Raw genomic sequence first — 25,868 nt, forward strand, 5'->3', positions numbered from 1 at the left:
ACAGAAGAGGCATTAAGTTAATCCGTTGAGTGCCACAGTCAATTCTTGTCACCTTTATAAAATATAACCCACACAATTTTTTTTTTCACATATTTTTTGATCAAATACTGCACCACATGGGAAACCATGTCCATTAGGTCCAAAATTGTCAACAAAATTACAGAAAAATCCATGAAAATTGCTAAAATGTTGCACTGAAATTTTGGTGGGAAAAAAATTATAGCACTCGAGGGGTTAATGTAAGCAGACATCACATGACACCTGATCTCTTCCCATCTCAGTCACAGATGGGCTATTATATGCATATACATCTATGATCCAAACGAGATAACCCCACTCATTAACGTCACAATGGGGAGTTAACCAAGTTATCAGGCAGGATGTACTTGAAGCCGAGGGGTGTGTGACTAGACAGAACTACCGCTATTCAGGATCAGATTATTTGAAAATTTGATTAGAAAAATTGATCTGCAGACAGTGAAGGTCGCAATTCTCATTATCAACCATTATTCAATAACTGTTCCTTGCCCCTGATCTTTCTTTCTCATAAAAAAAAGTCGGCTATAAATTTGCAGGGACCTACAGTTTAGCATTGGAAAACTGCACAGAAATTGAATTGAAAATCAAAGGGAGAAAATTATCAGCATATTTTCATCTTCAGCAATTCAAGGTCAGCTTACGGTTTGAACCTGCACACAGTCGTCCAAACACACCCCCATTCATAGTGTATAGGTCCTATCATTCCATAATAGCAATATAGGTGAAACCAATTATCACTTTGGAAAAAGGGTTTCATCGGACTACGGAATAATCCATTCTATCGTTTTTCAAATGGTGTCTGTGCAAGTTTACGCCAGAAATTGAAAGGAAATTTAGAATTAGTATTTCATTTTTCATAGCAACTTTGATGCTATGAGACAAAGACATGTTTTGACATTTGCAAAAAAAATGTTGCACAAGAACTAGTGACTTTTAGGGGGAAAAAGGTAACTTTAAATTATTTTTAAAGATGCCTGGCAAGTAATACTGGTTCTCGCATGGAAATGGCTGCCACAATATATTTTAACATTATATTTAACATTTAAGTTAGTGAAATTGATTGTCATGAGATTCAAAATGGAATTTTACTAAATACATCAGGCCTTCAGCCACAGTACTGCATGTAGTTCATACCTTAAAATCACGTATGTATATCACTTTTTCACTTCAAAACAAGCGTTATTTATGCAGTGTTTTTGTTAAGGGCAGTAAGCAGGTAAATGTAACTGGGGTTCCCCAGTCATTTTACCGGGGTTCCCCTTGGTATATCAATGCAATCAGATTAGGGGACAGCAGAAATGTTACTGGGGTTCCCAAATCATTTACCAATAATATTCCCCAACCTTAGCAAAAACACTGTTATGGGTAGACAGACGTCAGATATGTTGTCCCACAATAAGGTGGAATTGTAGGTTCAAATGTTCTTTTTTTTCATTAGAGGCTTACAGACCATAATACGGCAATTTGGCAGTCCAGACAAAAAAAATTGAAATAACTCTTTCTTGCTGTTTATGTGGGTTATCTGGGACACACCAATGCATCCTGGTGAAAAATGCAAGCCGACAGCCTAAGGTGAAAAAAAGCATCTTCACCATACCCCTTTACCTGTTTTACTTTGAATGGTATGGTCTGCTTCCAAGTACATAATAAGGTTATACCAAAATCACCCATGAAGAGGGAAGATCAGGATGTTCAAAACTAGAATGATGAGGACTGAATTGACCACAAAGGGTTGTTTACCATTTTTTACTCGGAAAGTGATTGCTATTGAGCTCATATATATGGTCAAGACGCCACACTTATGGAATATAAGAGAAAGTTTTAAGATGTTAAAAACTGAAACACACCTTCTCAAGACTCAGGACTCCTCAAGATGTACTCTTCAGTCGGTAAGAAACAATGAAACTCCTGCTGGAACACTTCTTGCTCCTTGAAGAATGCCAGGCAGATACTCCGAGAGTCTTGCGTACCTCCTCGAATTGGATAGTTGTAACTTTTCGGGTTGCAGTGTTTGTATACAGTGGATAATTCACAGTCTGCTATTGTTGACAGCTGGACACTCACAATGGGACATTAACGCTAGTGTCCCATTCCTGTACAGAGAAAGACACCCAGGTGTTCCGCCAATCTCCAAATTCTCCGGCAAAAATCTTCAAAAAAGGTCCTGCAACGGTGAGAAAAAACAGGACCATCGAGTGAGGGAAAGTCATTACAGAAGTTTTGTTGGTGTCTGATTTTAATAATTGCCGAGCGATTACATCTCGGCCGGTGCTTGTTTGGAAATCAAAAGCATGGGGACCCAGCTCTATTCTGCCTGGTTGGGCCGTGTCAAAAGGTGTTGACGTGCACCGATCAAGTCAGAGCTCCGACACAAAAGACCATCCCCCACGGCACTGCCACGTCCCTCTATTGACCAGCGCTCCGGAAAAGAAAGAAAAAAAAACTGTGCTGGGGCAGGAGATAAAAAGCTGGCTAATTGTGAGAAGGGAGACACAGGGCAGCCGGTCTGGCTACAGAGCCGTACTCCACGGCAAAAGATAACAATAGATATCAGTATCAAGCGAAAGCTTGATGTCGACACACACTGCCATACTTTGATTCTACCCTGTAATTATCGTCAAGACAGCATGTCTAAGTGTGGAAGAGAATGTAGCTTTACTGTCAGGGACCACCAACAAACTTAGACACTGCTTCAAAATGCTCACACACACAATGTACCGGTAGGGACGGACAGCTAAAAAATGACGGCTCTACATTATTCTTTTCCACTTTGATCCGGGACAGGAGCTGCAAGGAATTTTTGACAAATACTTTTGATTCAAAAGTTGTTATATTAGTAATTTCTTTTTCCTGTTTTTCTTTTATCCTTCATGTTTTTCACATACTCGTCTAACCTGTTTGTTTCATACCGGTACACTACTGTTTATTTCATAACGGCTTACGGACCGATATTCCGACACAAATTCCTACACATCTCTTCTGATTTACAAGTACAGCTTGTGGGTGCCCATTTTAAAGCTCTTGGAGAGAAAAATTTTGACCGTCTTGGTTTTTTGAACATCCAAATTTTAATTTTTTTCCCATAGAGTTAAGACAAGAATGGTAGCCATTTTCAATTTCAAATATAGCCAAATTTTGGGCAATTTTTTTCTCTAGTTCCAAACTTTTCACGGTTGGCCCCAATTTTTATTGTTGATTTGAATGAGAGAATGGTTAACAGTTTCATTCAGGAAAGTTTGAGCAAAAGTTTAAGTCTTTCACTTTCGAGACACATACTACCTTAATTATTTTCTGTCTGATCATTTTCTACTACCAAAGGTTTACGAAAGGCTTGATAAGCGTCGATAAAGTCACATTTAGTATGTGATGCATGCATTCTTCTTAGTGCCTCTTTAGTCTTTCTTGAAACTGATAAGTGATAATTATTGTGCTGACGGTGAAAATTGTGGCAAGCACATAACAAATATCAGAGTTGTGGCCATTTTACAGCTCTTATCACAAAAATCACAGAATTTGCTTCTTTGTTGCCAACATTTTTTGCCCATTTGCACAAACCACTGACTAGAACTCCCAAGTTATTTGCTTCATCTAATTTCATCACTGCAGTGATAGTGTTTAGGTGGTAATGTGACGGCTCAAAAATACAACAGTATCTTGTAGAAAAGTGGTCTGTGGTTTTGACGTATTATACAAATACACAGGCAAGTAATTTCCCCTTTGAAGAGAGACATTCCTTAGGTGATTAAACAACCAAATTGTTCCAATTGACTTCAAATTCAATAGAAAACTGAAAACTCCTAAAGACTAAATTAGCTAATTACACGAGTAGAATAATAAGTACAGAAATGTAAAAAGAATACGCTCCTTTCACCTGTTCACCCCAGTTCCCTGTGAACAGGTCCACAATCAACATTGACAACAATGGGATTGGGCCAAACCATAGCATTGGAAGGGGTGAAAGGCAAACAATCTCACATCTCCGACAAAAAGGCACAAAACTCTAATTGTAACTTTCTTCAAAAGTGCCATTTCTTCGTCTTTTTTCAGTACTTTGTAAATCAGACCCACATTCTGTTAGTAAAAAATACTAACTTGAAAATTACACCTTCTCCAGGAAAGATTCATAGAACAGTGACGATGATAAATCTTCGCTGGTACAAACGCACCCTAGGAACTTGACCTTAAAATATTAGTAGTAATCACTATTAAAAGTTCAAATTTTCTGTTATTGTCAGTGGAAAAATAATCAAAGTCACTGATTTTTAATTCCCTCTGAAAGAACACTGTCTAGTTCTGGGAGCAGCTTGCTCGATTCAGTAGATGTCATTTCACAACAGCGCATATTTAGGGTCTTAGCACCTTCATTTTCACTTGTCAAAACTTTTTCTGCCATAAAAACATGCCAAAATGGTAACAAAACAGCTCCTTAGAAACAAAGCAACTCTGAGGGCAAAAAAAAAACATTGGTGTTGGCATCAGCACAGAGTGAACTCGATTGTAAAAGTTATAGTCGACCCCTCACACATCCTTGAAATCTGTCCTCAGGCCACCCCTCCCATTACATATAGAGGTCGCTATCTTCACAGGCACTCAAACTGACAAAATTGACAAATTCTGTCCGCAATTTTAGCGCTACACAAGTAACTTCACCCATGAAATAATGGACAGCAGACAACCTGGCAGACATACGTTTGGAAGACTTGGGCGCTGGGCTACCAACAACAGAGAGAGCTTTGAAACGCTCCAATAGGGGCATCAAAAATCCGGACAGTCAAGATTAGAATAATTGCAGTTAAGCCCTTAATTACCTCATTTGTCGCAAAACAGCTCTCAGTGTCTGCCGAATGCGTACCAGCTATGCAGAGCACAAGACCCAAAGCCCATGAATGTGCATATATGCATGTCAAGTCGTGGAGATGGGTCTCAATACAACATGTAATGCACAGCTTTGCGACCACTTTGTTTGTTACAAAAAGACGTAAGTCTCACTCCATTTGCTGGTATTAGAATGCTCACTTTTCTGGTCGTTGAGAAGCCTGGGGGGGAACGCAGCTTTAAGTCGCTGCTTTCATTATACGGGTTATATTGATGCTTTCTGAACAAATGTTCCCTGCACTGTCTGTCTCACTGAGTATTACACTATCTGCTCTATATCAAATGTCCCCTGTACGGTCTGTCTCACTGAGGATTACACTATCTGCTCTACATCAAATGTCCCCTGTACCGGTACAGTCTCATCAAGTTAAACACTAACTGCTCTACTACACAAAATGTCCCCTGTACTGTCTGTCTCACTGAGGATTACACTATCTGCTCTATATCAAATGTCCCCTGTACTGTCTGTCTCACTAAGTATTACACTATCTGCTCTACATCAAATGTCCCCTGTACTGTCTGTCTCACTAAGTATTACACTATCTGCTCTATATCAAATGTCCCCTGTACTGTCTGTCTCACTGAGTATTACACTATCTGCTCTACATCAAATGTCCTCTGTACTGTCTCATCAAGTATTACACTAATTGCTCTACCATACACAAAATGTCCCCTGTACTGTCTGTCTCACTGAGTATTACACTATCTGCTGTATACTTGGCACCGTTGTCTGCTACTTTACACTGCCCCATATGTTGCATTTTTAATGAAGCTGATGTCATCCAGAGTTTTTGTAAAAGCTGGTTACCTATTAGCATGGTAAATTTTAGCAATGTTGCCAAGTCATATTACATTTTATATACTGATAGTCTGCAGGTAGTCGCCCCATTGCTTACATCATTCATACATGTTACTAACATGGGTGTCCAGTTTTCCTTTCCCATTAACAATATACGGTGGTCTTCAGCGGTTTTATTAACATTCTATGCACTTACAAGTTAATAAATTTGGGAATTTGTGTGTTACATCTTGTGTACTACCATTAAGATGAGAAAAGTCACCACCTTTTGGCAGCTGACTGAATCTGTAAGCAGACTTTCGTAGGTCTAAAATGCCTTCCATTGCAGGACCAGGGTTTGTCTGGCAACAGAGATGTTCCCATGGTTTTTCCAGCATCTTCTCTTCATGTTGTCTCACTGATATCATTATCAGACATGCTTACATTTACCAGGGCACACTGAAAACCTTTTACCACATTGGTTTGGCCCAGTTCCATTGTTATCAATGGTGTTTGTGGACCTGTTTACAGGCAATCAGGGAGAACTGATTAATTTCAATGCACCGTACAACCTATCTGTAAAATACATGGGTAAATTCTAGTCAACCATTTGTTTTAACTTGTTCACCCCCGACTCCCTGTGCACAGGTCCAAACTCTCTATTGATAACAATGGGGCTTGGGTCAAACCATGGTGGTGAAACTGAATTAAAGGGGGAGTTCAGCTTTAAAAGTCTGATGTGAGCTGGGGGAAGTTCACAAGGTGAACTGATCCTGGTTGGTGATATTAAAGATAGCTGTTTGGAAGGATGAGCGTCACAGTATACTTCAGAATCTCAGTTCTGAGAAATCTACCTACAAAGCATTCCTTATCATGAAATAGACAAGGCGATGACGTCAGTAGCACAATACTTTTTTTCTTGCAAAGAGATTTCCTCCAGGATTCTAGATGTTATTCTTGGAAAAACATCCATTTTAGACTGAACGTAGATAAGGAAAAAGTATATCGCCTTCAAGCGAGAAATGCTGACACAAGACATCGAATTATATTTGGATTCAAGCAGAGGCAGGTAGAAGACGTGAACACACTTTGTCACCTTGGTAAAAAATCCCAATGCACTTTTTTGACGCAAATGTGACGAAATGAACTTTTTAAAATCCTTATAAAAATAGAGAAACTGAGTTGGTTGTGCGTCAGCTTTCTAAATGGTCCCCTCCTTTACAATTTATACATGGTTATGTGGTACCAGCTACAGAAAAGGCAATTAGTCAAAACATTAAATAATGAGTTGTGTGAGCCTTTGATGACTCAAGATGCTGCTATTATTAGACCGTCAAGAATTGAATTGAATTTAGCGAGTGACCGCAACATTCAATGCAGACCCGCCTGCATACATCCACCCGCTGTCTTTCCTCCTGCTACACTACATAAACACACCACATCGGAAACGTTGTTGTTGTTGTTGACACAGGCAGGTATTTCATCGCTGAATGGCACTTAATTAAGATCATTAGTCATGCCTTTGTATTGCCAATCCATTAGCGGCAAAACATGCCTTTTGAACCAGTGCTGCACTAAAGGGGTGAAACTAATTTCCAAATACAGCAACAATAGTAATTACAGGGGGTGACACACCTAGACTTCAATGACATGTTACGAGGGGTGACACACCTAGACTACTAAGATATGGTTTTATGCCTCAGTCATAGCATCTGGCTTCTTTAGTACTGACTAAGTTGTAATGAGATCACAGTATTTTGCTAGTCTCAGCAGTGTTTGTATTGAAAATATCTTCTCCAAGTGCGACCAGGGGCAGAGATAATATCTATAGTTGGCAAGAACAACAGGCTACTTTACCTTCAAAACTGGTTACTTTTTCTTCCTCCCAGCTGCCAATGTTTGATTTTGCTATCTGCTTTTGAGCTGAACTACAACTGTGGCGTAGAAAGCTTTGGTATTATTGACACAGAACAAAATTTCATGGGACAACACTTGAACTGTATCAGTTACATCATAGCCGAAGGGGAGAAAACAACATTGATGACATTTACCACAGTCTATAACAGCAATGTACCAGTATTAAGAGGTTCCATGATCAGACAATGAGAGTATCTTAATTCCTTGAAATTGCTAATAATAATCCCCTGTCATAAAATATCATTCACATGAACAAATTAAATCACTGTACTGCAGGTAGATAATCAAGACAACTGCAAAAGTTAACATACTTTTCCATCTGCAGGGGAAATGTTGGGAGTGTGGTTTAAAGCTCCGTTAGTTTTAACTTCACATGCATTTTTGTCCCTTTTGTAAATGTTTATTGTTCTACTCACAAAATCATGTTGAATTGCTTACTTTTCAACTTACCAACATGGCCTACCGGTATATGTGTGTAATATTAAAACATTTATATGGTTTACAAATGAATTCTGGTCTGGGTGAAAATTCACTTGTCAACAGCGAAATTCTATATTGGACTCAATACGGTGAGACTTACAATGTGTTTGCTAGGCTAACGCTGAGTTTGTGGAAAATATTCCTAAAAGATAAAGTTATATTTTCTCTATGTCATGAACTTTTAAGATGCATTATCTTGTTTTGATCATGCAGTCTTAGTGTCTTGTACTGGTAGGGATATCATTGCCAAGCAACATCTTACAGCCATCACACACATTATAAATTTAACTACGGAAAATGGTCTGTTTTTTGTGCTTGGTTCAATGTCATGAATTGTGGCAGTAATTAACCATTTCACCGCCATGGTTTGGCCCAAGTCCATTCCTTTGACTGTGATTGCGGACCTGATCACAGGGAATTTGGGGTGGACAGGTTCAGTGAAAAGTTTCGGGAAAACAGCAATGGCAGGGCAGACTTTAACTGTGCCGAGTACAAAATGGCAGGAAATATCAAACATGGATTTGAATTCAGGGCACAAACATACCGACTTTCACGTTTTATGAACGAGAATAAGCAGAGAAACAGTTATGAAAAAGCTCAGTAGTTACGTGAGCTGGTACATGCATAAACTAAACATTGTAACAGTTCTCAGAAAAAAATCTTCTCAAAATTTACATAACACACTCTTGTAATCCTTGTCATTACAACACACTGGAATCACTTCATTGTTTTCAATTGCACCATTGGGAATTCCATACAATGGAAGAGGTTACTTGCCGGATTAACAGGATAAAGACTTTTGTCAATGTCTTGACAAAACTTTTAATGGCATATTTACATTTGAAAGGTGAAAACCCTCAAAGTCAACGTGCAGGAATTGCTCACGGATAGTTTTTTACATCAGGGATACAATACCCTCATTAAATTAAATGAAGTAAAACCTTTATCTGTTACAGGATACAGTAATATCTGCTTGATATTCCATGCTGACAAATCACTATGGCAACAATTTCTTTACATTCAGAGTTGGCTGCAGTCTCCTGGATTAAAAATTGTAAAATAAATAAATGCCTAAGTTAGGAACAAATTTGATTTGACTATTCCAACATACACTCCATTATTGATCAAAATATAGGAATATTGGATTGCACTTATCTCTCTTCGATATATTTTTATCAAAAATGAAGAAAATCACACTATATTGATTTTTCTAAGCATTTTAATGCAAAAATTTTGTACTCCTGCCTTGAACATCTGAAACATGTAAACACAAAGTTCTTACGTTAATATGGTAACTTCAAGTTTGTATTGTGTGCAATACATGTACAGTCAAACCTGTCTTAGCGGTTACCCTTACACAGCTGTCACCTCTGTACAATGGTCACCTTGTGGCCGTCCCGTAACATTTTACACGTTAAAGGCCCTCTCTGGAACAGCAACCTATCTTATATGGTCAGTGGTCGAATGGAACTGTTCCAAGTTTGGTACAAAACCTGCGTATTAATATGGTCAGCATATTTGACTTTGAATGACCTCTGCCAAAATATTCGTGTATCATGGTTTTCTAGAGATACATATGATACTGAATTTTGTTATTGCAGTAATCTTTTCCCGTTTATCACTCAGCAAAGCGCCAACACCAAGAGAAATACCGCGCCCACCCTCTACAGGAAGAGCCACCTCCATACCAAGAGAAATACTACGCCCAGTGATCACTTCTTCTCAATCCCTTGGGTGACTGTACTTCTCATTCCCTGCTGCAATATTGTTTTCGCATACAGTATACCGAGCGCCTTTGCCATGAAAAATATCAATGTTGACACTAGAGGGCGCTGTTACATTTCAAATGATACCCATGATCACTACCGGAGAATGTTCATTGTTTCAGTACTTTGTCCAGTACTTTGCTTCAATCAAATGCTTGACCGAATCAGAGAGAATGTTTTAAAAGTTTGCAAACACAAAATGAACAGAGGCTGATCTTCGCAGGGGAAGACACTGGACAAGAGTAGATTCTTGCAAAAGCAACCCTTACGAAAATAGTCTGTAGATATTCTATTGAACTCTGATATTCTATAGAAATTCTGTATATTTTATGGAAATCTGATGGAAATATACTTCCATTGAAATTCAATTGAAAATTTTCAATACAATTCTGTAGAAAAATTTAAATTTTATAGAATTTTAATGTGTATAGAAACTTTAAATTCTATTGAAGTTTGCTGATAATTTTCTGTAGAAAATCTGCAGAAATTAAACATATTTTTTATGGAATTTTTCAGTTCCATAGCTTTTGCGGAAATTTTTTTTTCTGTTTTTTTTCCCACAGTTTACACTGTTTCAGACTTAAGTTCATGTTTTTGCATGTTGGCATGAGCTTTGATAAGAACTCAGTGACATATATATAGCTGGTTTCAATATGGAAAAGGTAGTGACATATACCTATGGAGAGTTCTAAGCACATTCTCGTGTACCCTTTAATTCTGAAAAGTTATTTTCATTTACACACACGTGCCAGGAAAATGTATACAGTTTCAATTGTACCATTCCTTTTGTACATTTCATGACTGTACACAGACCAACCTGACTCTCTTTGTTAGATCCTAGGTCAAGTGAGCTGACCTGTACCTTTGCTTTGTTATGCAAATAGTTTCCTGCCTTTACAATGGGCTGATTACATAATAGTGTAGCCACGCATTATTCATTTGAACTTGAGGCAGTCCACAGTGCACATGGCTCTTATGAAAAGTACTAAAGTTCAACTCCAAATTCCATGGAAAATTAGGATCCAAGGTCCATTAGCAAGATTCTAACAGTGTTATGGAGAAGGGAGCTCACTAATATGTCACAACTGTAAGGATCCACATTGCAGCATCAACTGAAAATTACGTGAGTTAAGATACGCAACACTTTAATTATGCACTTGGCTGAGTTGACAACTCAAAACTGCTAGACTGGAGAGGTAGGCCTTGCATTCATATGTGTAGGTTGCTTTATTTTGTAGTCCCTGTATGTTTCATCAAGTTTCGAACGACTGTTAATCATAATTCTTTTAGAAATAAACTACATGTTTATAATTTACTTGCTGCCTGATTTTTTGTGAGTTTTGCAGTAATTCATTGCATTGGTATCTATGGCAATATCATAAGGTGGTACTCCTTACTTAATAAAAGTTTAACACATATTGTTGGCATACTTTCTAAGAGATTGAACTCGTATAAGACAAACAAACTTCTGTAAAAGAGTGCAGAAATTAAATATAGTTCTACAGAAATTCTACATAAAAATTTGTAGAATGTGGTATAAATTCAATATAGTGCTACAGATATTCTGTAGAACGTGTATCGAATTTACATAGAAATTCTGTAAATTCTACAGAAATGATACAGAAATTCTGTTGAATTTCTACAGAAAAAGGGGGCCAAAACTCCATTAAACTCCGTTAATTTCCATAAAGGTTCAGTAGAATTTCTGTAGAAATTCTGTATCACTTTAATTGAATTTTGTCATCAATTTCAATAGAATTTCTACAGAAAATTTTCATAAGGGAAAGCGACACTATTTGCTGATGACACAGAAGAGCGACACAGATGTGTGACTTGGATTTCACAACAGTACCTCTGAAAGGGAATCTGTGTTGGGCATTATTTTGACTGACGGTTACACATCGACTGACACTTCAAACACATACGCCTCGTCTCAGAGTCCACAAATTATCATCGTGTCCTATAGTACAACTGAATGACAGCACTGTATCAATGGGCAACAACAAGTCTCCAATGGAGCTGACATCTAGAATGCAGTCCCTATGTACATCAGTCACTAGATTGTTTGAAAGACAAGTCTACCCCTGTATCAGATATGATCAAAAAAGGAGACTCTATCAAATTTAAAATCGGATAAACCGTATAGTTTTCATATCTGTCATCTGATGTCGATGCACAACTGGCAATGACAACCGCTGTTGACAGCCTGTCAATCATATTTGCAGACTTCACTTTTAATTATCACAGCCGCTTTCATTCATAGATAGCATTCATAAATAACAAAGACACTGAAAACCCTTTGAGTGCTGCAGATGGGTTTAAGGCAGAGTGTTCGCAACAGGGTGAATAGACTTTGCAACACATGGAAAAGTAGGGCAGACGGTGAACTTGTAGATATTGATTGGTGTGGGATTTGCCACAATTTTGTACGCTATACCGGGGGTACTTCTACAATAGTAATACATTGGTGAGCAAATTATTTTCAGATCCAATAGCCAATGGGCTTGCAACTGAGTAAAATAACTAGCCCAGCCTCAGTCTCCACTGGCAAACTAGTTAAGATTTTTGTCACAAGATGACTATTCACTATCCATAAGGATAAGGAGAAGCGAAAAAAAATACTTGCCCAGCTGTAAAAACTACTAACCCTGCCATAAAAACTACTAGCCTACCCATTAAACTACTGGTTGAGCGGTGAAAGCCGTAAGCCCACCAACAAAAACTACTGGCCAAGTTATGAAAACAACTAGCCCAATGGTACAAGCTAGAAGACCAGCCATACAAACTACTAGCAAATTCATAAAAACAACTAGCCTAGCCATTAAAACTACAAGCCCTGCCAAGCAGTAAAAGCTATACAGCTAGTTTTAAACCCTGCTAGCCATGTCATGAAAACTACTAGCCAATTAAGTTACAAAAACTACTAGCCAAGTTACAAAAACTACTAGCCAAGTTGCAAAAACTACTAGCCAAGTTACAAAAACTACAAGCCAAGTTATAAAAACTACTAGCCAAGTTACAAAAACTACTAGCCAAGTTACAAAAACTACTAGCCAAGTTACAAAAACTACAAGCCAAGTTACAAAAACTACTAGCCAAGTTACAAAAACTACTAGCCAAGTTACAAAAACTACTAGCCAAGTTACAAAAACTACTAGCCAAGTTACAAAAACTACATGCCAAGTTACAAAAACTACTAGCCAAGTTACAAAAACTACTAGCCAAGTTACAAAAACTACTAGCCAATTAAGTTACAAAAACTACTAGCCAAGTTGAATAATTCTGGTGGTGGCAGCGTTTCACTTTGCTTTAGGGAATGGTGCTTTGAAAGGAAGAAGTCAATACTTTGATAAAACATTCTGAATTGTCAATTTTTCATTTTAGTTGATAAAAATGATGACTTTTATTCAGTCAAGACAGACATCCCAAGCTGTCAACAGTTGTAATCCTGGTTTCACCCTCTCACCACAATGGTTTAGCCCAAACCCACTGTGTTATCAATGGTAATTGTAGACCTGTTTCTGTTGGGGGGGGGGGGGGGTGCACGGTTAAAGATCCATAAGCCTAAACTTTTGATGCATTTTCTGGTGTTTCTGTCCCATTTATAAACACTTTCTTGTTCTTACCCCAGACTCATGTCAACACGTCATTCAAGTGTTCAACCAGTAAAACCTGCCTGTATGTGTACAGTGTCCCCGATAATCGTTGACAAACTAACCCTGTTCCAGAATAGAATTCATTTACTATCAATATTATTAATATTGTTCATTGTACACAATTCGCTGTTTTGTAAGGCTAATATTTTGTCTTCCAACTTTCTGAGGAGAGAAGAATATTTTAAATCACATCTTAAGTAAAACAATGAAAATATTATTAAAGGTTCCCACTGTTTTCTGTATACTTTATCCAACATGTACCGTAGAACGACATACGTAATTTGAGGAATACACCAAAAATTCCATTACAAGGCAATTGTGTTTATATAATATCAGAACAGACTGTCACATATAACTTTTAACAGCTTTTGCATTGTGAAGGAGATAGACCATTTCAAGCCACTAACCCTTCAGGCATTCCAATAATACTTACATATTCATAGCAGTTGTTGATGTGCGACTCTGTTTGTCAGTCTGAGCATGTGCAGAAATTTGAATAACTGTATCAATTTGGTTATTACAGTCTCCTGTAGTCAATTTGTAACACACAGCCAGTGGGCGACCTTTGACATTTCATGGCGACATTTCTGAGGAAAAAAAAAACCACCACCTGAAGATGCAAAGTATCTCATTAATTTCCCACCTCTGGGAAACCATGGCGACAACTTTCTCCACCTCAACAGCGAAGCCGTGTCCTTAAGTCTGGTCGGTAAAAAAAAAACCGCAATTACTGAGACACTGCGACTGAAGTGAAGCTCCACACTGCAATTCATCAAAATTCGACCCTGTCCTTACTTGTAAATCACCTGCGTAAAGGGCAGTCTTTGGGGTCTTGTAGGGCAGGATGCATCCCCCCCAGGGCCTTGTTGGGCAAGATTTGACGAGTCAACTCCCAGAACATGTTTTAGTTTTACACAGAAGTTTCTGATTGGAGAGAATAACGTCGGTATGGAAAAAATCGATGACTCTTTCCTTGAATAGGAATGACAGAGGTCGTTGGAGATGTACATAGTTTTCCCGAAAACGTTAGTTTTATTCGAGAAGTCTTTGCCTCTTGGATATAGGGCCAGTAACTGTAACTTTTGATGGTTTTTTTCATTATTTTGATTTTGTAAGCCGATGTTAATTGCAAGGTCTTTTGCTAATCCCTGAAGAATGTTGAAACACCTAAACATGTCAACATAGCATCTACATATGTAATATGCATTGTTATTGTTAATATTTCACTTCTAGTCCAGACCAGAGTTCACATGCCAACAACAACAATGTAGTTTACACAAGTACAGGCTGAGTTGACAAGCTGAATACTGTCTATCTCAACATGTTTTGGAAGAACAAGAAAAATTTTTGGTTGGCATTAACAAAAATAGTGAAAAATCATCAAAAGTTAGCAGTATTGGCCCTTTTTTCCATTATATTTTTTTTTGTTTTTAATGTCAACCACAGTCTCTTGTTCTACACCAAAGCATCTTGATATACACAGTATTCAGCTTGTCAACTCAGCATTTACACGTGCAGAGTACACCTTTACTGTTAATGAGTGAATTCAGGTCCGGGACTAGAATTCAAATGTAAATGATAACGATTTTTTTTATGTACAGATGCTGTTATGACAAACTAAAGTGTGGGATTCAACGCGCTTTGCGAAGAAGAACAAGAACATCAGATACAACACAAAAATGATGAAAAATATCACTTATATTTATAGCCACTGGTCCTTTAATCACTAAAGTCTTACCATTCTTGTTTCATGCCATACCGCAAGGAATGTACTAGCGTAAGGGAAACATCAATGTTCTCCACAGCTTTGAGAAACCAAAGGGTGACCAATTTCCATCAACATGCATCATTTGCAAGATTTTTGTTGCCAAAATATATTCTGTTGTATGATAATTAACATAGATTAGTTGAAAAACTGACAGGTCCCCCCCCCAATCTCCTTCACAACCATAGACTTGGGTAGATGATAGTGAAAAACTATTATGTGTTAATGTATGAATTGCAAGACTCAACAGAGTTACTGCTTTCAGTCGTTTACACATATACTCTACAAGTCAAATGGCTAATTGACGTGTTTTCAATAATTTCATGTCCATGAAGAGTGAGAAAATTCCACTAACCAGTCAACAGCAAATAGAGTTCTTCTGTCTGTCTGTCTGTCTGTCTGTCTGATGATAACATCATGCATGAAGTTCAAGTGACAAACATCTTGAGTAAAGTGGCATGTTTTTGTTTATGTAGAGATACCCAGGTACAGAGGTATAGGGTAGATATAAATGTATGGTATATGTATATGTATGTGTGCAAAGACATTTGCAGGTGTGTGTGTGTGTGTGTGTGTGCATATATGCGCATATATATATATATATATATATATATATATATATATATATATATAATATATATATATATATATATATATATATATATATATATATATATATATATGAGACACTAATTCTCACTTTTCTGGTTCATTTTTTTCTTCAATAACATGCAGACCTTAATACAGATATGTAACCCTTGTACATGCATATTAACTCCCAGTATTTCTGTGGAACTCAGTTCTACATCAGAAAACACTCAGGTAAACGCCCATTTAAGTGCCTTTTTCCTACATTTTTTTGTGAAATGCCATCCCTTAGGGACAGCACACGACATAAATGAGAGAAGTGGTTAGAAGTAGGAGAGTTGTGTTAAAAGTTTTTTTGCCAAAACCTCTTCCAAAGATGAATTACAGCATATGAATTTTTCATTCATTCTCCACGATATTTTGTCTGCAGTCCTTCTGAAGTGTTCCAGGTAAGGGCTTTTTTTTTCTGTGACAATCTGATTGTGGATATGCTTGAATGGAGCACCTTGGGTCAAAGGTCATGGTGTGTGGTAACCATGGCGACAGTCATTTCTTCACTAAGAAAGAACATGGATGACTACCTATCACATGAAATTATCTTAGTAGGTGTTGAATATTTCCTTCTTAAATATTAAATCTCAGTTTAAAAGGCATGATTTAATGGTGGACTGACTTTATTAATTTTCATTTAAAATGACATTTTTGGGGACAAGTCCATTTGTCAACTTTGAAAGGCTGTATTAATCCAAGAATAGCTGAAATTCTTTAAAGTGTTACATCCACTTCATTCTGTGTACCTTTACGGATTTTCTCCGCTAAACAGCCTAGTTATTACACGATTATTGTGATCATAAATCATCATCATTGTTGTCTGATGAAAGAGCTATGATATCAACACCAGAGTTGATAATAAAAATAAGTATCAAGGTCAAAACCTAATCATTCACAAAGCATGCCTAATACCAGCAATGGATCATGGAATGGCAAAAGTTTGTCCTTGTGGTGGCGCTATAACACCTGTTGGTGCCTATCACTTATATTGGCATGATAATCTTCAACATCATCCTCATTGCATCAGAACTTCATTAAGCACGGCATTTAGCGTAAGACTCCATCATCGATTTTATGTGTATTTCCTAGAAATGTGCAATATCTGAGATACAGTAAAGCCTGTCTTAATCTCAGAGTGGGCAGGGGCACGGTTCACTTCACCCAAATTGAGAAATATTAACAGACAGAATAAATCCACTGAGATGTCAGAATTACACGTTATGAATTCGATGATACTTTGTTCTGGTTTTGATAGATGGCAATAGCAATATTTGACATGAATTGTCACAATTTATGATCAGTTCTGTATGATGTATAAGTCACAGTCAACTGGACAGTTCTGCTTGTTTTACTCAGGTAATCTTTTCCAATGCATTTTATTTATCTCTGTAATATTTCAGAGCGAATTGTAATTTGAAAGTTGCCATTTTGGTTCCAGACGGTTGGTTCGGACATCCAAATTATTTATCCATCTTTGATTTCTACCACAGCTACAAAGCTTGTCCAGAGTATGTTCAATGGTGACGTGTGACTTACAAAAACATAAAGAAGAAGGATGGGAGGGGGGTCAGAAAGATGATGGAGGTGCCCAAAAATTTATCATCCCATGAAGGTTTTAGGACTTCAAGCACAATATCCCGACACATTGCTACCTCATTCATGGCTACAGAATAGTCATAATTATCAAACTTGTATTCCTACAGTTACCACTGTACCAGTACTTTTGTTAGAATGCACCCCAGAGACAGATGTTCATACTCTCAAAATTTCAAGTCAACAATGCTGACTTTGTCTTCCACTTGTTGAGGCTCATTTTGATGCTCATTAAGAATCAATTAAATCTTCAACAAATAACTTTCGTGAAAAACGAAAATTTAATTTCGCCCAAGTGTGATAACACATGAATGGTGGCCATTTTAAATTTCAAGCTTCGGTAAATATTGCTTCTCTACAGGTAAATTTTGACCCCTGATTTTTATTATTATTATTGTTTATTTTATTTTGAAAGGGAATGTGATTTCAAGTTTCCTAACAGAAAGTTTGAGCAAGTTTGAAGTCTTTCAATTTGAGAAAGCTTCTTCCCACAAAATTTTACTGCAACATTTTATCAGTTTTTATGAATTTTTCTGTAATTTTTTTGAAAATTTTTGACCAAATGGACATTACATTTCATTTGCTACAGTTTTTTATCAAAATTTGGCAGAAATCTGAAAAAAATTTACATGGGGAATATTTCATAAAGGGAACAAAAAGTGACTTTGGCGCTCAGAGGGTAAAGAGGGGTTTACTCATGTAGTCTTCACAATCACATTGCACCTATTAATGGTGCAAAATATTGATAACCCCCATATTTGAGCAAATTTGATCTCACGCCAGTTGCTAGGCTACCGAAACGGTCGGATTTGCAGTCACTCCACGGCCTCTCATTAAAACGAGGGGAGGATGTTTTAATATTCCGAGATTGACTCAGGACGGCAGCGGAGATTTGCCATCGAAGAATTATGATTAATTGTATCCATCTTCCAAAGACTCCCGAGACGTGCCTTACATGACCCTCGTACCCCCTTTTAATCCTCATGTCTTCCTCTGCCGGATCAGCATTGCTATAAATAACCCCGGAGAATTCCCTGGTCCTTCCTACTTCCATGTACTTTCCTTATTGGCCAGATTACAACCACTTAATACTAAGTTTGAAGTCTTGGCTCCACATATTCAATCTCGCTCCAATCTCCTCAAATCTCGTTATTTCCCACCCCCATACTTTCCGATGGAACGATCAGACATATTTTATATCCATCAAGCTGAAAGTGTTGCACCGATGAATGAGAACTATTGTATTAAGTACATGACACATAAAGATAGGACAGTGCTGCATCATTCAATATTTTGTCACCTAGTTTGTTCAGAAATCCTGGGACTGACAGATACCACCCATATTTCATGCTCCTACAGAAAGGAACATGTAAACATTAATTTTCACTGGGGTTTAATTTCACACACATGTAAGTCAAAACACCAGAATCTATTTTTATGGCACTTTTCCTGTGATTTTGGCTTAGCGGATTCTATCTATCAGTGAAAAAAAAACAGCAAAATTAAATCCCAGTGAATAAACAATGCTTTCAAAATATCACATCTATGGGAGATGAAAAAATCCCTACAGCAATGCATGTAACTTTATCGGATGAGTTAATGAGTATAATATCAGTTCTCTGACAGAACTACCACTATCTATCGATGAAAAACTTGAGTTCAAAACAGTGCACTTATGTTCACAAATCACTTAAATTCTAAAGTAAGTTTCTATGTACCGGGGATCATGTATTTTCTAAATATTTGCAGAAAGATTTTCACTTTAGTTGGCATGCAGAAAAATAGTTTAGAGTGAAACTAGACTCTGATCTGTGAGAAAGATCTCAGGTAAAATTTCAGCATTACTGGCAGGCTCAATGAAATATGTGAGTGACGCCTCTGCTAGTCGTATTTAGGGCAGGCTTCAACATCCATTTAAGTCAGCAAGAAGCAGATTGAACGATTCAATTGCGACCTCTAGTGTCACCATAATGAGTGATCAGTCAGTGTAAAATTTATCAAGAAACCGCATTATTTTTTACAAATACAATGTGATGTTTGCACTTTGTGAAAAAATCGCATTTTTTAAAGACTTGTTTGGTAGGTGCTTTTTTTCTTATAATTAATCTGTTGTCACTGTAAGTTGTCTGTGATCAAATTTAAGGGCATGTTATCTTTTCACTATTGATTTATATTCATTTGTTTGTAGATCAAGCGTTCACCAGGGGAAATACATCAAGAAACAATCCAAATAAAAAAAAATTAATGAAGGAAAGTACTCGGAAAAATGTTATCTTTATCTGATCCGGAGCAATGGTTACGTGCTTCTAGGATTAACAGATTCCTCTGGAATGAATGACATGGTACCGGCTATATTAAGAATTTCGTTTATCAAGACACATTTTAAATCATGCTACCGTATACACAGTATTTATCTGCATATGTACACTGCTATAGTTGCACCAGCACAGGTCTCTATCAGAGAGTTTTTTTTATTTGATAAAACCACCTGTCTGAGCTATTAAAAAACAGCCTTGAATGAAATATTATACATGCCCAGACTGGTACCCTTGAAGCAATAACATTGAAAACGCATCTCTGATGAAAAATAGAGATTAAAAGCTATTAAGCTGACAAGGAAAGAAAACCACAACAGCATTAAAAGAATTCTAACTCGAACATCAAACCCTAGGCAGCGTGATCCAACATGTCTCCCTGGGATAGGAAAGTTTGGCTTCCATGTAAATCACAAGTAAGACAGTTGGAATTCCCAATTCTCAGAGTTAACTTTTTGTATAGCTAGATACAAGTTGGATGTGATTTGTCCAGTATACGTTGCATTGACAAGCAAAACATAAAAATTAAAACAACCACTATAGCTATAGTCTGAGGCACAGATCACGTATGGCAGCTTTGTCATTTGTCAAACAGCTACCTTATCACTTCAGTGATTCTCTTGAAAATTTAATTCTCGACCAATCTACTTAACCTTGTCAGTTTGTTTTGCATTTAATCTAAATATTTATTTTCCCAATTACCAATACTTTGTTGTACCGGTATTTAGCCACATTGATTATTTACAACAAAATGTGTTATTCAATGTTCAAAATCTTTGTATCATCAAAGTATTGTGTAATACTTTTTATTCCATTTATGTTGGTCCAAATTTCAACCAACCAGGTCAGAACACATCAAATTGTTTTGTGTTTTTTTTTTCTGTTTGTGTTTGTCATATCGAGTTTGTCATAATGGAACTTATGACTATCATTTAGATTATGGCTTGGTGATACCAGTATTGTTCTGATTCTGTAAAATTTTATTCTGTTTTATGTACAGTACATCAAATTCTGATGAACGATATACCGGTACAAGTAAATTGCAAATGTTGAGTCTCAAATACTCAACTCTTAACCATTTGAACACCAAAGTCAATTTTTGTCTCCTTTATGAAATATAACCCGGCTAATTTTATCAGATCAGGACAATTTTTTTCCAGATTTTTAAGAAAAGTTTGGTCAAAAACTGTGGCCCATGAAAAGTGATGCCAATGTGGTCTAAAATAATCAAAAAATTACAAAATACAGAAATTTTGCTGAGAAAAATTACAGCACTCAAAGGGCTAATATTAATAGATCCCTACACTGGTGAAGTCCTACAAATCAACTAATACATTACATTTACACTGTGCTACAATGGACTCCTTTCATTCGTATGAGTTCATCAAAACCATCAACACTGATGTTATCTACCGTACACTATCCATTTATGGAGGAAAAACACTCATGTTTACTTGGTCTTTACCTCCAATACATAACAAATCCATTGCATAGTTTCAAACCCCTTGTGACAATATTTCCTACCCACAGTACTAGTTGTTGTGAATGCACATTTGAAATAAGCTGGTTGACAATGAAGAGGAAACCATGAAAGTCAAGTTCACTTCCTGCATTTTCAATATTTTTATTCTTGGCCGATAAATACTAATATAACTTCAAATAAAGAATTAGTTCTACCAAACTCTGATCATTTAATTATGATTTACAATTTAACAACATTTTGAAACCCATTAAATAATCAATAGCAGAACAGTAAATTGCTACATTATCCATAAGTGTTTGACCCTGAAATATCCATTTTACAGCGATAAGAACTTCAACTTCTATAATTTCTCCAAGACGTGAATAGATTCTGTGTCAAAACGCATTCAGGCCATCTTTTCATCAATTACTGCCCTCCACACGGCGCTAATCGAATGACCGCAGAATTTTCATTTAGCCCATCAAATCAGATAATAAATATGCGCCGAAACCAAAGAAGGCAATTGATCGAGGCAAAAAAGACATCCTTTCTGTGGTTAGCTGGGAAAACAAGGACCCTTTAAATCTTATCAAACGGACAATATGAACCAATTCCGACGGCACACTCGTATTGTCAACAGGGGAGCGAGAAAAAAAGTGAGTCGGGCGAGGTCCATTAACGGCATGTAAACAGAACTCGTGGGAATTGACTAGGATCAGTGGCAAGATAACAGTGTACTTAGAACGGAGCCAGACTGACTGGGGGCACACACCGCACACATCTATCAATACACACATGAATTACTATGTAAACAGTCACCTCGCCAAGCTTTGCTCAAATGCCACACAATATTACTTATGAATGCCTGTGCAATCACCGAGCTATTAGGCCAAAATTCCACTACTGATAGTCATTTACATCAAGCAAACTGTTGCAATACTTCTCCCAATAACCCAGGAAACCGACCATTCAGCGTTGGAAAATAACATATTGAATGTTTAACTCTTTTGGGCAGGATGAACTTTATATCTAAATAGAAGCGCTCCACTTGATGAAAATGTCAATATTTTTATACCACCAATATTTTACACTTACAGTTTCTAGGAAAAAAATCATAGAATTTAATATTTTATGGCAGAATACTGTAATATAGCCATGAGTCTTGGCATCAGCAGATTTAAACACAGCGCAGAATCTGTACATACTTCATGGTATATATACTTTCAAAAGCTGATGAACTACACTTCTTGTAGATGGTGAAAGGATGGATCTTTTAAATTATTACACTAGATATATTGCCTGGGTAAAAAAGACTCACATATATGTTAAGCATGCACCAGATGCTTGGTGATTGCGTAATATTTGAGATGGGCGATTAGTTTTGCAACTGACAACAATTAAATCCTGTCTGGTTTGTAAAATTTGCTGTTCCAAAATATTTTACTCCGCTAATTTACCGTAATCAATACCAGACACTGACAAACTTAAGAGAATAACCTGTTACAGATGTTCCATATCCCCTGTGAACATGTAAGGTTTTCATGAAAGAAGTAAAATGTGGTTCAAAATTGCTTTTTGTCTCACGTAATTAAATCATGTTAAGTGGTTAAATAACTGAATTTTCCAAGTTCTCTTGACTTTTGAAAGAAAACACGAAATTCTAAGAGTCTGAAAAGCTGAGATTCCCGATTGGCACGGTACAAAATATGATAATGCCACTTTAGAATACAAATAGACTCAAAGGCCAAGCCAGGTTAAGTGGATTTAAAGATAGGTTTCTATGAATGGTTTTCAAATGACGGCAAAAAAATGGACATATTCACCATATATAAATGCTACATACAGTGGGGGCTGTGACCTATACTTATCCACACTGACTGCTAAGTCTGCACCGCACACCTGCTGGGAACCAGGGGGGATGACCTGCAAGTTTGACATCTGCCAAAAGTATTGACAGTTTAGTAGATTTTATCTCTCTCTACAAATACAAAGAGGTTCTGTTAGATCATGTTGCCCAGCCTGAACAATTTAAGTACTTGTGGTTTGTAAACAAACTACCCGGTAGTTATTAATGCATTATGATGAAATGAGATTTTCGCATCATGTTCAGTCTCATGTTCAGTCTAAGTCTTGAAAAAGTCTGATTTGCATAATAAGCTAGTATCGTGTTAGAAATTTCTGCTTCTTACGGTACTATGCTATGATGGTTTTGGCACCATGAACAAACCACAGCCACACTTCGACTTACTATAATCCAATATAGTAATATTCTTGAACCCTGAAACACAAGCATACCAAATGACAGTATTTTGGCAATATCAACATTAGAAAGTATTGGCATATTTGCAGTGCGCTTCCATATTTACTTCTGCCCTTGATGAAAGCTGTGTCTACCATCAGAGCTTTCCTATGATCAATAAATGACTCCTTGGAATTATAAACCATGTGAATCGTTTGTCAGCAAAACAACTGCAGACCCTTGGATTTAAGGTAGAATATGCCTCGGGTGACAGATATTTGGACTCTCAAACTTTTCCACTTCTTTTCTGGTCTGCCACTTGTGAGGGCTCATTTTGAAGCCCTTGGAGTAAGAACTAAATTCACTGTCTCATTTTTTTTGAAAATCGAAATTTTTAAGTTTTCTCCATAGAGTTTACACAGGGATGGCGGCCATTTTGAATTTCAAATATCTATAAATCTTGAATAATTTGTTTCTCTGGTACCACAATTTGCATGGCGACCCCCAATTTATATTCTTCCTTTTGAAAGAGAATGGCTGAAAGGACCCTTTTAGGAAAATTTGAGCAAAAGTTTAAGTCTTTCACTTTCGAGGTACATACAACCTTAAACTTGATAATGGATATTTCACGCAACGATTGATTATAATGTCAACAGCCTCTCATGCCTGTGTTTGTACAGACTCCAGTCACTTTCAGTGGCTAGTTTTCACTTAATGTTGTATCATAGTTTAATGCCAAGGTAAACAGTACTTCTGAACACAGTAAACAAGTCATTCCAGGTCGTCACAAATTGTGCAGTAAAATAAAGGCTCATCCAAATGTTTGACTGTCGACAGTCTACATTCCAATCAGTTAAAAACGTGAGAAATCTTCTTTAAGATATTGGAACATACACACGAAAACAGTCCACCTCGTACTGCCTTAGCATTTTCAACGGCAGACAAGTGGTTCAAAACCCATGGTTTTCCAAAGGGCTGGTAAAGCTATAAGCAAATGAGAGCCAATATAATTAAACAACCACATCGGAATGCCAATATGGTGATGTCACTTCTTTATTGATACCAAACAATAAACCTGACATTTCCTGTCGCTACAATTTTGTTCACAAATTCATTTTGCAAAGAAATTGAAAAAGCACAATTTCATATCATTAACTAAGGATGTGCTTCAAGCAGTAAATAATGACAGTACACATAACTGCCGCGCCTGTCGTCATATTTTGTCATATTCAGATTTTTTCTGTAATTGCTGTCCGTAGTTCCAAACCATCTGCTCATTAAAATAAGTGTATCATACGCAGAACACATTATCAAATCCATCAGGGCAAATTATATTGTCTAATTATCAACATGTCTTACATACATATTAAATATCAAAGCAATTGTCATATATACAGGCAGTCTCAATCAAAAAGGTAAAACTGTCGGTCTCTGTATGGAACATGGGAATCAATTTACTCTTTATTATTTTATGATAAGTTATACGCCACTTTGGATCCATTAAGTCTCACTTCAAAGGCATTTTATATATCAATTTTTAATACAATGCATTCACAAATTTTTGTAATAATACATCTGGGAAAACGGAGAGATACTGTAAAAGTGAAAGGCATTGTCTATCCTAACATGCTGGCAAATAATCAGCTAATGGAAATGAAGAAGGAAATGTTAATAGAAATCTGGAACAGAAATGACTGGGAAAATAAGTCATTTCGCCCACACTATGCTACAAATGACAATAGCCTCTAGCTTTGAAAAGTGGCTTGCTGTGAATTCTGCCGGTACAACTACTGGTATACTGCACTGGGGGAGAAGTGCACCCTGGTTCAGCATTCGTAGTTCCATGTTTCAGTTTTGCCCTTTTTTGTTCAATCAGGTCGTAACAAATGACAGGACTTGACTGAAAATAAAGATATTTCTCCAAGAACTAGAATTTTTATGTATTTTAAACATTCTGATATTTTACAGGCATTAACAGACATGACAAATTTACTGATTCACCAACAAATTGATGATTTGAACTCTAGCCATATACATCCATGCATCCAGCAGCTTTTCCAATCAGACTACCGGGACATGCATATCAACCAAACTACAGAATTTTCCCATGTAGGAACCGCTTAGTCACAAAGTGTATCCATCCATACTCATGAAGAACTGTCTCCCAGAGATGCGATTAGGCCAAAGTAATTAAATTCTTTGTTTTGCGTCCCAACCCGCTTAGGTTTTTAAGGTTTTCATAAAAAAAACACACAGTGTATTTGAATAGGAAGTTTTAGGACATGGCCGCTTAGCTTTTCTGAACTAAAATTTTGTTACAATTTTTCATTTGCTGCAATCAAAT

At 36.9% G+C, this 25,868-nt stretch overlaps 1 protein-coding gene across 3 annotated transcripts in view; it reads right to left on the reverse strand.

The window, feature by feature from the left end:
- Positions 1–25,868, reverse strand: part of LOC139129591 (roundabout homolog 1-like) — a 364,964-nt gene that overhangs the window by 201,180 nt on the left and 137,916 nt on the right. For all 3 annotated transcript variants that reach the window (XM_070695246.1, XM_070695248.1, XM_070695247.1), the window contains one exon: positions 1,887–2,203. The gene's annotated coding sequence lies outside the window, so the exon portion shown is untranslated. The remainder of the gene's footprint in view (positions 1–1,886; positions 2,204–25,868) is intronic.

This window comes from Ptychodera flava, chromosome 3, assembly GCF_041260155.1.
Source record: "Ptychodera flava strain L36383 chromosome 3, AS_Pfla_20210202, whole genome shotgun sequence".
Lineage (NCBI taxonomy): Eukaryota > Metazoa > Hemichordata > Enteropneusta > Ptychoderidae > Ptychodera > Ptychodera flava.